Source organism: Varroa destructor, unplaced genomic scaffold, assembly GCF_002443255.2.
Source record: "Varroa destructor unplaced genomic scaffold, Vdes_3.0 BEIS01000001.1, whole genome shotgun sequence".
Lineage (NCBI taxonomy): Eukaryota > Metazoa > Arthropoda > Arachnida > Mesostigmata > Varroidae > Varroa > Varroa destructor.
This window is the reverse complement of record NW_019211454.1, coordinates 19,323,240-19,336,536: the sequence shown is the minus strand read 5'-3', so window position 1 is coordinate 19,336,536 and position 13,297 is coordinate 19,323,240. Positions and strand designations below refer to the sequence as shown.

At 42.2% G+C, this 13,297-nt stretch overlaps 1 pseudogene; it reads right to left on the bottom strand.

The window, feature by feature from the left end:
* Positions 1 to 7,890: 7,890 nt before the first annotated feature.
* Positions 7,891 to 9,172, bottom strand: LOC111243135 (tyrosine-protein kinase Src42A pseudogene; annotated as a pseudogene).
* Positions 9,173 to 13,297: the final 4,125 nt, after the last annotated feature.

The following is a 13,297-nucleotide window of genomic DNA, read 5'->3' as shown; positions in this document are numbered from 1 at the left end:
CAGTATATATAAAAAATCGAAATGCGTAGAAGTTTTACTAATTTATATGTAGGCTATTATTAAGGCCATTAAAATTTGAAAAAGAATATATATATATGTATACTTGTTCCTATATAATATTAATATTGATGTATCAAGTTTGTAGAGCTAGGCTGACATTACTGATGATTTTAGTCACCCCAATCTAAAAAGTCACACTTCGTCGTAGACACGTCACTGCTTTTAACTACAACCGCAGCTTATCAGCGTAATTATGTACAAATAGATAGAACGAAAACGAGGCACCATTTGCAATCCAATTTTGATTGATGAGTAAAGACGTAATATGGCAAATAGGACCTCTATACTGAGATGGCAACTGTCGTTCATAACAGAACGCTTATTATGTTAGTTCTCATATTATATTATGTTAGTATGAACAATGCAGAGACAACGATGTCGGCAACTAAACAACAAATCGAACGAAGTCTTATTTTTGCTATATTTTTTATGGGCTCCAATAATGATACTATACGTAAGCACAAGTTTACAGGTACAGAACCCGAAAATCCTATGGTTCTGTTTTTGACACTACAAATGACGCCATTTCGTCGTGACAAGGCGTATATACTTGGGCTCAAAAACACTTCACTTCTTTGCAATCGACACTTAAACGCTTTTAGCGATCAGCCTTTAGAACAGGCTCCTTATCTACCTCTACAGTATATAAATATAATAACGAGGTCGGACCTGTAAACGAGGAGTTTTCTCTCTCCACTTCTACAGGTAACCAGTTAACGAGACGCACACAAAACACACTTCGCCGTACCTCAGCTGAACATCTCCTTTCTCACATGCTAAATTAAGCTTTATAAGCCCGCCAATTTAGCCGTTTATCCAACTAGTTTTCAAGTTGTTACAACGCGCTCCGGCATTTGCTCCCTACCGCACTCAAGACGCTATCCTGCGCCGCACCCATCTCTATACACATGCACACACATACACACATCTCCATAGCGTAATGGAGCACTAGGTCTAACGCTAAACGCACTTAACGAAACACAATTGATATTGAGTGCTCGATGTCCTCTGATAGAGCCGCCCTTTTACACGCTCTACACGAGTGCTGACGAAAGGTACACCTTTTGTATGTTAAACTAATGCACGATTCTATGTGTTTCTGTTAGGCAAGTTTCCTGTGTTTCTCACACGGTTTCCTGTGCAGATGTCCTGCTTCCGTTAGATCTTCTCGCATGTATTTCGAAATGAAGTGGGGTGGAAAGTAAGATTTCCCTGATCGTAGAGCGTGGTGGCCTTTTCGAAGAAGCTCATTGTATTGTTGGCAACACGACGAATAAGCTGTGATAGAAAGTTTTTGGTTGTTAACTCGTCTACTAAAACAGCTTTTGCATTGAAGATTAAGTTTAGGTTTGTCTAAGAACATGACGAAGCAAGGAACCAGCCGGCTTTTACGTGAAGCGTTTCGTTCTCCTAGTGCCGTTATTCGTTCGTTCTCCGAAGAGCTTTGTATCTAAATCGGTTTACTTAAGTCGACATTGTCATTTCCAAAATAAGGCTCACAGTCACCCTAAAGTACGTTTGCTTCAGTAGCACTAACTGCCTGTGAGTCTCTCGAACTTGCACTCAGTCAAAAATCGTCAGGAAATAGTTGCTCCTCCCTATACTTTTTTTTCTCTCAATTGTTCCTATAATTCCATCGTGTACATATATAAGCCTCTCGCTTCTTCATCCTGTTAAGGTCCAGTGGGGTGTTTTTCCAACGCTTGGAAGCTTGACCAAGAATGGTCCACAGCAATGTTCAGGTTCACTACTTTTGTATAGAACACACCGTAGGACCTTCAAATTGTTGTAAACGCGAAGCAGGTGCTTGAGGTTCGAGAGGTACCTAATGCATCGCTAAGCATAGCACAACGTGTGACATACAATACAACTAGGACAGCTCAAGATTCAGCTGGCAGAGAACTCAGACCAAGTTGGCGTGTACAGGAAATTCTTAATGCACCTTCGGCGGCGAGGCTTCCCAACGTCTTCTCGTTAGAGGTTACCACCGCAACGTTTTTTAAGGTGGTACAACGTTCATTTAGGAAGTAGCCAAACATTTTCGACCAACCAGCCTCACGGTTAGGCTGTCCATAGGTTCAGAAGCCACGGTTAGGACCATCTTTGCTCATTGGGTTAACGGGAAAGAGTGACTAAACCTTAAAGGCCGGCAAAGGAAGGTCGTGTTTTGACAAACGTAGTTGGCGTTGGTACAACGAGAATCCAATGGAGTGCTCGAGAGTGGTTTGAGTCATGTTATGTGTATGCCCTTGATTGTGCTTAACGAATTTCTCTATGGAAGTCAGCGCGTACATACCAAAATAAATAAATGCTTCGAGCAGTACTAGCGTCGAACATTACTTATAACCGCTTCATTGCACCAACATGAAACGAAGTGTGTCTATATCTCATTTTGAACTTAAACCAGCATGTGTATCTAACTTTAATAGGCAAACACGTTAGCACCGCACTATCACGGGGGCAACATGTGTTTGCTTGCTGTTAAGATGTAGATGAAAGGTTGATTAAAAATGGGCAAGCGAATGAGCGTCGGGTAGAGAAGTTTGAAGCACGACTCTACGAAGGTTTAAACTGAGATGAAAATACGTTCATACTGTCACCCGCAACAGTTTACCGGCGATCTCTGCTATGGAAAACTTTGACTGAAAAAGTTTTTTATGTGTGTAACTATATATTCAATCCAGCAGCAGTGCTTTTTGACGCAGAAAAGTACATTTGTTTCTTGTTTTCCTATTTTTATTACTTGAATCAGATAGGGTTTTGTCACTCTACCACATAGAAGGCTAGATAAAGTAACCATAATGGGCAAAGACCAAACAGCCATCGTTACTTCAAACATTAGTGATACAAAAGCACCACTATAGAGGATTATTAACACCAGCATTACAATCCAAAGGATGCGCTACTTGCTTATCAAGCCGTTCCGTGCGTCTGTTGAAGAAACCCCATACAAGTCTGGCAAGACCCGCTTTGGCTAGATTTTCTAGTGACTGGCGGGGGGGGGGGGGGGGGGGGTGCGAAGTGAAGTGCAAGAAGTGGGGTCCTTGACGATGTATCGAAGACACCACTGCGAGAACTTTTTCTTCACAAATAAGAGAGAAAGCGTATGATAAAAAAAAATGTCAGAATTCATGCAGGATATTCGTAGCTCGTACAGCAAAAATCGAGAGCCTGTGCGTCATGTACCCTTTTCCTAAGGATAGAACGCCTGGAGCCTACAGATAAGTGACAGGAAGAGAAATGTGCTAGCTAATTTGAATACATTTATTGCCATTAGGTTGTCCGGGGCTATTTAACAGGCAGATAAACCTGAATAGACTTTGAGCTATATAAACTAGGGTAGGCACATCTTGCTAGATGTTAGATATATTACTCCCTATTATTTACACATCGAAGCCAGCGTCCTGGAAGTCGCGTTCTCAGCGGCTGTGTACATTTTATCTGGCTTACTATATTTTATCTTATAATTGCTGTTTTTTTTGGAAGGGGTGTGGCCATTTTCTCTGGTATCTTCGATTTCCCGATTTTTCTCGGTTTTTGCACGATAGCACTAGTCACGAATGGCTGTTTCACAGAAGGCTTGTTTGTCTAGATTGCCAATCAATCTTTGAATTGGTAAAAGTAGAATCCATTTGATTCGAATAGTGCTTCCATGCTTCGAAAGCAGAGACTGTTTCACACAGGATGTTGATTTTCAGTACTAAACAATATGTTTGTCATTGTTAAAAGTCATTACTTCCTGACCATAATTGACTTATAGCTTAGATAGCCACGGTCTCGTTCACTAATTCTAGTAATTCAGAAATTATTGAAACCTTTCAATTCACTACATAACTTAAGATAATCCAATACGTTGGCTTAGCTTCACAGTAATTTTCTGTCAAGTGCGTAACAAGCCCAAGGCGGTATCTAAGGGATAATGTCGTTTGAATGGTCAGTAAAAACGAGCCGGTTTTTTTTTAGTTTTTGACTGACCAAAGGTTTATCTTCGCACTATGAGCACTCTTCGACTATCCATGACTTCGTTGTGTTATATTGTAGCGACTAATTAGAAAGTGCATGAGCGCTCATTTGTTTTTTTACCAAACGCATACACGTATCTTGATATAAAACTTATTTAATGTATCTTCTTTAAGTTGCCAGCCGTAGTCGACTTCAGTGGCCCCGTAATGCCGACTAGACTAATGGCCAGAGAAATGATTAAAGTACCGACGATTAAGTCACCATCGAGGTAGGACAAAATGTTTCCAATGCTCCCCTTTCGAGTAGCAATACAGAAAGCCGAGTCGTCTCAGCTCAAAAAATAGGTGACAAAACGAGTTCTCTCTCGTGTGCTTTTTTCTTCTTTTCCCTTTTGCTTCCAGCTCGTGCTTCGCTTCCGCTCAGCCAAACGCCTACTTCACCACCGTGTCAGTGGTGGTCCCATCGCCCCCCAGCGCAAGTGGGTCCAACGTCAGCCGCGCTCTCATTCTCAAATGATTGGTTGTTTCTCGAATAGGACGTCTGGATTTGGCTAGGAACCGTTCGGCCGGCTTATTATATTCAGCAGCCGAGAACAGAGCGGCCAAGCTTGGCCTGAATGCAGGCCAGCGGGACAAGTCGCCTGACCTCACCACTATCCCACTTTACTTGCTTGCTTGGCCTGCTATAGCATAGCACTCCATCGTGCACTCCAGCACCGTTGGCTCTTCTGCTGCGAGCGTCCTTAGGGAATCGCGACCTCTGTCATAAATGCAAAGGGCAATAAATTAACATTTTAATGGCTGGCGACTTTTATAAGAGACATTCTCTATCTCGGCCTTTCTCGCACACTCGCACGCGAGCAAGCAGCAGCGGTAAAGACAGTAAAAAAATCCGGAACAAGAAGGTCGTCCTGCGAGAAAGAACGAATCTAATATTAGCATTGGCGCCGGGCATTTAGCATTCCTGGAGTAGCAACTTAAATAATAAGTTGTATCCTCGAGCATGTAGCAGCATTCTTCGGCGTATACGAAAACAATAGTGACGATGAATAGGACCGAAGTTCTCATTTCGCCTCTTCGTTTGACCCGATGCGACTAAAGGTAAAGCGCAGGCCTGCCCAGACTCTTTACGTATTATCGTTATTTTCCAGTGACACGGCGATTTTCGACGTGGCGTATTGTCCATGAATGGGTGTTAAGGAATTAAATCCTATTTTGAGACGTGTTTCAGAGAAACAATAGCGGTATTAATGGGTGTGAAGATTCGACATTTCGACGTTTTCACGACCGGTTCTAATGTCTTTAGACGCTGATTTAAGTGGCTGATCCTAACAAGAAGGCATGCCTACGCCTGGTTGCGCACCTAGACCGTCTCACGTGCCCCCAGTATAGCAGGAGGCGGGCTGCCATTGAGCCCACGCAGGGGCAACAGAGGGCGAGAAAACAGGATTAATAGTCGAGGTCTTCTAATATAAGTTACGAAAGCGAAGGGCTTTTATTTGAAAGACTTCCCGGTGCTGGAACATACCCGTTCATATATCGATATAACATGAACGTATAATTCATGTCCCCGTCTACTATCGGCAATCTCGCATCTGTGATTTGCCGCTTTTTATCGTTGAGGATTATTGACATTGTCTTGAGTATCTTAGATCGGTCGACACACATAGAAATATCCAGTTTAAACCTCAGGGGCAAGCATAAAATTCCATTAGAAAGTGGTGATTGAGTCTGTACGTAATTGTCAGACTTCCTTAGTGCAAACTTCCAAATGTGAACTCACTGCTAGTAGTGCAGCTTTACGACCTGTCGGATTAGTCTCATTCGCTTATTATCGTTTAAATATCTCACAGATTACCGTTTTGATTATACAAAAAAATTATATTCATTTCTCCAATTTCGGTTTCACCTCATTGATCTGCTTTCATTTTTATTGCCCGTAAACCCTAACATTTCTTTAAGGCGGACCCTGGCTGACTATCTTGAATATTGCATAGAATGTCCATACAATCAGGGATTCATTTTTACACTTTGTGTAAATTACATTTTACACTTAACTGATACACTTTGTCGCCACTTTTATTCTACGCCACCCTCAGAGCATTGATATAACATACACTTAGCATCTCATTCATTCATTGAAGTGAAGCTAGTGTCGTTATCTTAGCACTGTCCAAGTTCATGCTTCTTTCTGTTTGAGGTTTTCCATTCGAGCTTTATACGCTTTTCTTATCGATTTCGTAGCGGCCATAACAATTTCCTTCTCTACGAGTACCCTACCGATACATTAAATCTATCTCACAGCTACCGCTTTTCTTGAGAAATTGTAGACGACGTTTTCAACGGATTTTGTTAAAACTTTCCCGTATCCTACGCGTACGATATCACCTTATGCTAAGCTATCGATTCGCACTTTATTGAAACAGCGGAAGTTCTTAATTTAGCCTCATACTATGCCTTTATTTGTGCTTCTCTCATTCAGAATTAGTAAGATATTAAGTTTCTTCTCACAAACTGTGTCTATTTATACGTTACGGAACAACGTTACGGCGTGATTGGTTTCGGCGCCACTTGCTAGCTGTCAGCAGTTCGAGCTGAATCCTCACATGAGTATGGGTAATATGGATGACCTAAATTAGCGGCTATTGACGAAGCCATATAACTTAATACGTCCCTCTGCAGGGCTTCATTACTATAAGAATCTCCCCTACCACTGGATGAATGAAAAGTTAAGGCCTTCATCAGGTCGAACGGACGAACCTGCATCTGCTTAACAATACATAATGAGGCTTCCCCATTGACCGAGCCAGGTTGTATGGGATGGCTATATAGTACAGCTAGCTACGCAAATAAGTTTGAATTGTCACTGTCCCCAGTGAAAGTTGTTTGTTGATATAGGATGTCACTTGCATATAAACATGGATGTTGTTGGTAGATGTGGGGAAAAAAGGCTCCCAGGTAACTGCATTAAATTACTGCGAAAGCGGTTCCGAACCCGCTTGTGGAATAACCGGACCTTTACTAGGGAAAGGCTCGCCACACCAACGCATCAAATCAGACCGCACACGTTATACAGCGAATGATCCTATGGGACGTCGTATGGTTCAATTTTACCCCGTACCTGTGGTCGTACAGGTGAGTAACGTATTTGTCTACTAAGCTTTTGAAGGCGTAAAGCGGTCTACTTCGAGTTCGGGGTAGGCGCACCTTATTTCATGCTGGCAAGGGCCAGCCGTCTGAATGAATGTTTATCGGCTCGAATATCGAGCGTAAAACACAACGTTGTTTCACTTAGTACTTCTCACAAGTGACATATGGGCCCGATGCCTACGAAAGGAAAAAGAGGGAATGATAAAAACCCAGACACTTAGAATAAGATCATTACAGTGATCGATTTTGCATTAATTATAAACAAAGATAGAATGAGTATTGCTGTTGGAGTTTATTTTTTTTTATAAAATTTTCAAATTCTAACAAATGTATAAATGTGGTTCAATTTTATCACTAGAATTTTAAAAATTAATTCACTAAATACGGCCTAATAGTATTACAACTTATCATGAAGTTAGTTGAGTTTTTTTCTTTTAAAATAAATCGGCTATCTCTTCAAAAATGGAACACGCAAGGAAATTTTATTATTTACCTTTTACCACTCTTTTAAATTATAGCACTTATACTTAATTAGATATTGAAAACATATTCATGAAATCATTCTAGAATTATACAGTATCTCAGGATAGCTTTAGCCATTTAAATAGTTAATTGACTAAATAATAATATTAATAATTAATAAAACGGTAATTTTAATCGAAAGTTTTTGTGGTGATTGATTCCACTAAGATTAAGAAAAGGAAAATTACGGAGATACTCAGAATTCAAGAGGCACTTCCATATATTCTGAGTCTTCCAGTGTAAACAGATCTTCTAATTTCCACTGTAGTATTTCGAACGTGGGCCGTTTGATCGGCTCCTTATTCCTGCACTGAAACATGGTTTCATACAGGACTGTGGGCGCTGTGAGGACGTTGCCATTCAGGAGCCATATTCAGCTTCGCGTAACAGCTGTGAATTGGTCATACCTGGATAGGGTATCCGGCCACGTGTGACTAGTTCGATGAACAGAATATCAGACGTCAGATTTAATTGAAAACCACGAGTAATTCGCAGTCTCTGGTGTAGTCAATTTAATTGGAACTTAATTAGTCTAGTTAAACCAAAATCAGCGATTTTTACCGAATGATTGTTCGCACCGACGAGGATGTTCCGTGCTGCTCAGGAAAAGCCATTCCTACGGCAACCTGGCCAGCCATGTCCATCAACAGGGACATAATTTGCGATTGCCCTTTGTCCTGCGGGAACTCGAGAAGTGATCCGTTCTTCATCAGCTCTCCAATAATATAAATGGGTTCTGTAAGCGTACAGATAACAAATAACTGTACGAGTTTTGGGATGATGCAACTTCTTCATGGCGTACGCTTCTTTGAGAAAATCCCTTTGATCCATGCTGCCGGCTCTCAGAATCTTGGCCGCCACGGATTGTTGTTCTACTGTCTTTGCCAAACGTTGCCGAATTGCTTCTGTCCCAACTCTTTCGGATGAACTTGAGCGAGCTTCTAGCGATCTCCCACTGGTCGTATGTTCTATGAGACAAACTGCTAGTGGTTGGTGTCTCCGCTTGAACCTCTTCTGTAGTAGTCCACGAGCTCGTGAAGTATACGGAGTTTGGCGCCTTTTACTACGAAAGGTCCTACGCGATTCAATTATCGAGTACGATAATGCTTGACAGAATCAGCATCTTTCACCGGCAATGAATACCCGGTTCTTCGGCTTTTTAAAGTCCGAATTAGAATCGCGCCATGCGGATTTTCGGGAGAGAGAATCCTTCACTCAGTTTGGGCTCTGCTAATGGTACGGAAATACCACGATTCAGCTTCAGTCGATTAGAGTTTGGCCATATAGCTCGAGCGTATGTATCCCTCGCGTTTAGTTAACGCAAATGAACCTGAATGTCACTGAAGATTTCGAGGTGCTCACCTTTTTTTGATCGTTAGATCTTCATTAGTCTTCGCATCATTATCGTGTAAGGCGAAAAAATACACGGTGAGCGATGGTGGCACCAATTTACTTTCCAAGCCGTTATTAAGTAGCATGCAACGATCGAAGGGAGTGTCCAAAGTCGCGCATCTTGATTGTCCTGTTTTGGCTAATGGTCTGTAGCCGTAACAGCTTTCCTTACGGCACCTGGCCCTCTGCCCGCTACGAGTCGCTGTTGACCGATGCCGTTGGCTGCCTGCTCAGCCCGAACAGAATCTTGTCGATTAAGAATAGGACCTGGTATTCATTTTGATCTCGTTGTCTTAGCTCTGGAATGCAACCTGCTAGGATAGATGGGCATCTATCCTAGCAGGTTGCATCCATGATGATGAATGTACAAAGCTCAGTAGCAAAAAAAAACAGAAACAGCGCACAACTTTAGCGAGCTTTTTGTGACACTGGGCAGACGGAGGCATTTAGGATACAGCAAGTGATTGTAAATTTGCCAATAAGCGAAGAATACAGCAGCAAAAGTGTTTCATATAATAAAACTCGTTCATGTGTACTCAGCTTTCGAGGCAGACCTTCAATATGGAGGAGGACAGGTCCATTTGCATCTATAGGTACCGGCAACATATGAACTTGTCAAATGAATGAGTGAGCTGTACAGTAAGGCCCCGGCTGTAAGTACCGAAAAGAAATATGACAATATTCAATAAGTTGCTGCTTTAATAACTGTGCACTCTGACAAAAAAACCGCATGGATTGAAACCCCTCCCAGTTTGCCATACCTCGTCAGCATTTTTCTTGACTCATAGTAGTAACAGCTCGTAGTTCTGTTTTATCCATAGCTCAGACGCTTTCAGTCACGCTGTTTATATCCCCTCCAATATTTTTTGTTACTTACTGAACGACACGTGATAGACACACACAAAAAGAGATTACACGCTTATCGAGGATCGTTTCCAGTTGTACGATTCAATCTCAGTGTTCTTGAAGCTCTCCTCGATCGGCTGCAGGCCAAATCTTGGCCTGCTGTCACTCGTGTAGTAGACGCTGGGCGCATTAAAATTATAGCGAGAACTCCTTGCTCCTTCCCGGACGCAGTGGTGACAGGCACGAAAAACAGCCTTCGCTGACATTTGGCGGATAATACTAGACAAGGCTCTGAGCAGAAGAAAAACTATAGTCGCTATGAGAGCAAAGGTTAACGAAACAAGCCCTAGCTAGCTGGTTGTTGTACTGAACTGGTGACCCTGTGCCAGTGTAGACGAGAATAGATTTTCGCGCCAAACATATAACCGCGATATGCTAGTGTCTTTGTCGGAGTTCATGATACGTTGAAACAGTTAGATCGTCTATTACGTGCAACAATTAATAGCACTCCATATAGTTGTGTTCATTGCATGCCTAGTCTGACGTTCAGTTCTGGAGGCGGTCTTATTGAGTAACCTCATTTTTGATCTAGTTGCCTTCGACCATCGTTGGATAATTATGGGTTGCATCGGAAACGAGCTAAGAAGTAATTCTCATAGCTGTTCCTAATGAATTGTTAGAGCATATGGTTGAGCTTGATTGCATAGAGCATTTAAAGGGCACATCCCACAGAAGGATTGCTTAACTTCTACGGATCCCTCCTACAGATTCTGTGATCGTCTTCGTCATCGCTAGTTTAGATATATATATATGCACGATGAAAAAAATGTATGGATACCGCAACGTTTTCCGTATAAACTTGCAGTGTACTTAAAGATAACCCTTCTCGTAATTTAACTCTAACAGATATTTACTACTCAGTTAGATAGGAAAGTCCCAATTCACACCTAGCTCTTGCGTGCAACCTCTGTAACGTGGCTAGGGACCGGCTCGGTGGATCTGATAGCTTCTGTGGTAATTTTCCATAGAAACTTCAGAGCCGGAAGTTGTGCGAACTCCAGGTCGAACCTAGCCTAACAAAGAAAGCAGTTCACCTGTGAGGCAGTCACCACTTACGCGGTTTTGCCAATAGTTAGCCGTCTTGCTTGGAGCATTGTTGTGAAGTGTGCTGACCTTTTAATTTATGCTATCTTAGTAAAATTTGCTCACACGCCGAACATATCTGGCAATTATGACCCTATACACTGAACGTAGTTGTGCGTATTGTTGGAAGCTCCACAGCTACAGTAGTAAGTGGATAGTTTAAAAAAAACTGTAAATTTAATGTAAATAAGCTTTTCTAATGGGTCTCGAGAACAATGCTGATGTCTGATTCTATCTGGCTGTTATGTGGCTTCATTACCCACGTTGCTGTACAGAGCAGATTCGCTTCTTTGGCCGCGCTTTGGTTCGTCAGTGCATACGGATTAAGACTGTCGACAATGAATGCTTCAATGCATGAGCCTGCTGCGGTCATGTATACTGTTTAGTTCTTATTGTAAACAATTACGTGCATTAACATTGTTTTTTACAACGCGTCACACAACCGTCTTTGGTAAAAAAAGGTTCGCTACTTGATCGATAAGTTCCTACTTTTCAAATGAAACAAAAAACATCACCTCAAATTAACTCTTATGAATGCTTAACAATACCTGACTTAAAAAAACATACTAATATTTAGCCTCAGCTAGCGATGCCATCGAAGCAAGCACAACTGTCATCCAAATTTCTGTCGCAACACTGATTAAGAAGTTGACTTAATTTCTCTCTGTGTCTCCCTTCTCTCCTCTCTCTCTACCCCCTCTCTCTCTCGTCTTCCCACATTCTAAACGGCCTCGCTTTGTTCGGGAAGCCCCCACTGACCTTTACCTTGCCCCACTTGCTCAATGCTTTTTTTATTATTGTGAACAGTTATGAATGAAATGCGCCCGCCTTTGGGATACATGGCTACACCGAAAACACCGATGGTCCACCCTTTCGGTGGTGTTTGTCCTTTGCTTCGTTTCTCCATTGTAGCAGCGATTTCCCGCCCGGAAAGGACCAAACGCCATCGTCGACACCCCTTGGTTACAGCCGTCCCATTAGATTCTTGAGGAATGCCTGCACCATGTTCAGTAGCGGCCACTATTCCACTGCGTTAATCTTCGTTTGATTCTTCATCATCGTTGTTTCCTAGGCTTCCTTTCACCTTCTTGTTGAAGAGTTGCTGGCAACCATCTCTATCTATGTAGAGGTATTGCGACCAACCACATTCAGAAGGGTCGTTGTGGGGTTTTTTAAGGCCTTTTCTTCGGGTCCCCTTCGCTCTCTTTCTCTCTCTCTCGCCCTCTCTACGTATATATATATATATATATATATATATATATCTGTTTTAGCACCTTTAGACGCCAGTGGAGCCTTCGTGTGCCTTCCATTGTGTTTTTGGGTCAGCACGGAACGGTGCACGGAGGCCCGCTTCCGATGCTGCCGCTACTGCTGCTGTCACTAAAGCTCTCAACCAGTCCGCCGGCATCTTGCGGAAATTCAGGACAGAGCACAATTAGGATGAAGAATTGATGCAGACAATAAGCAGAAACGAAAGTGAGTTGCTGCTTTTGCTGATGATCACGGCGCAAATGATGAAGATTACGGCGGTGGAGGATGAGAGGTACAGAAGGCCACAAAGGCTGGACGAGTCACCATTATCGCAGAGAGCTAAAGATGCAGTCAAGAAGAAAGTAGAAGCAAGCAACATCCAGCAAACCGACTCGGTAAAACCAATGGCTGTAGGAAGGACAAAAAAATGGGATGAAATAGCTGTTTCCCTTTGAGACACAGCAGCTCCTCAACAGTAATGTTAATGGGGGTTTCTGTATGGACAAAAGATGGAGTTTTTTTTCCCATGGAGTACAACATGAAACGGGTAAGGTAAGTAGTGCTGAATAGGGGAAAAATCCGCCAGCAACAATCACTAGCTAATCAAAAACGGTGACGTCCATCTCTGTGCACACGTACAACGGGAACTGTAGGTACAAACGGCCATATTAGTTCATATGAGTACGTCGCGCATGCAATAGAAGCGAACAGCATATTGAACACGTGTAAAATATTAACTAAGTACGGAAGTTGTGTGGGATAAAAATCTGACGAAGCATCTCAAGCTAAACGTTTTGCGTTCCTTTCGGTTTAAGCGAACTCATGGGTGGAGGAATATATAAATCTATTATATATGGAGAAGAATGTGTGACGCTAGAGAGACGTTAAACTTAGCTAACTATAGCTAGTGTAATCGGTAAAACCGACGTATAGCTAATGCCGTCGAATATGAAAAAATCACAACGTAATAA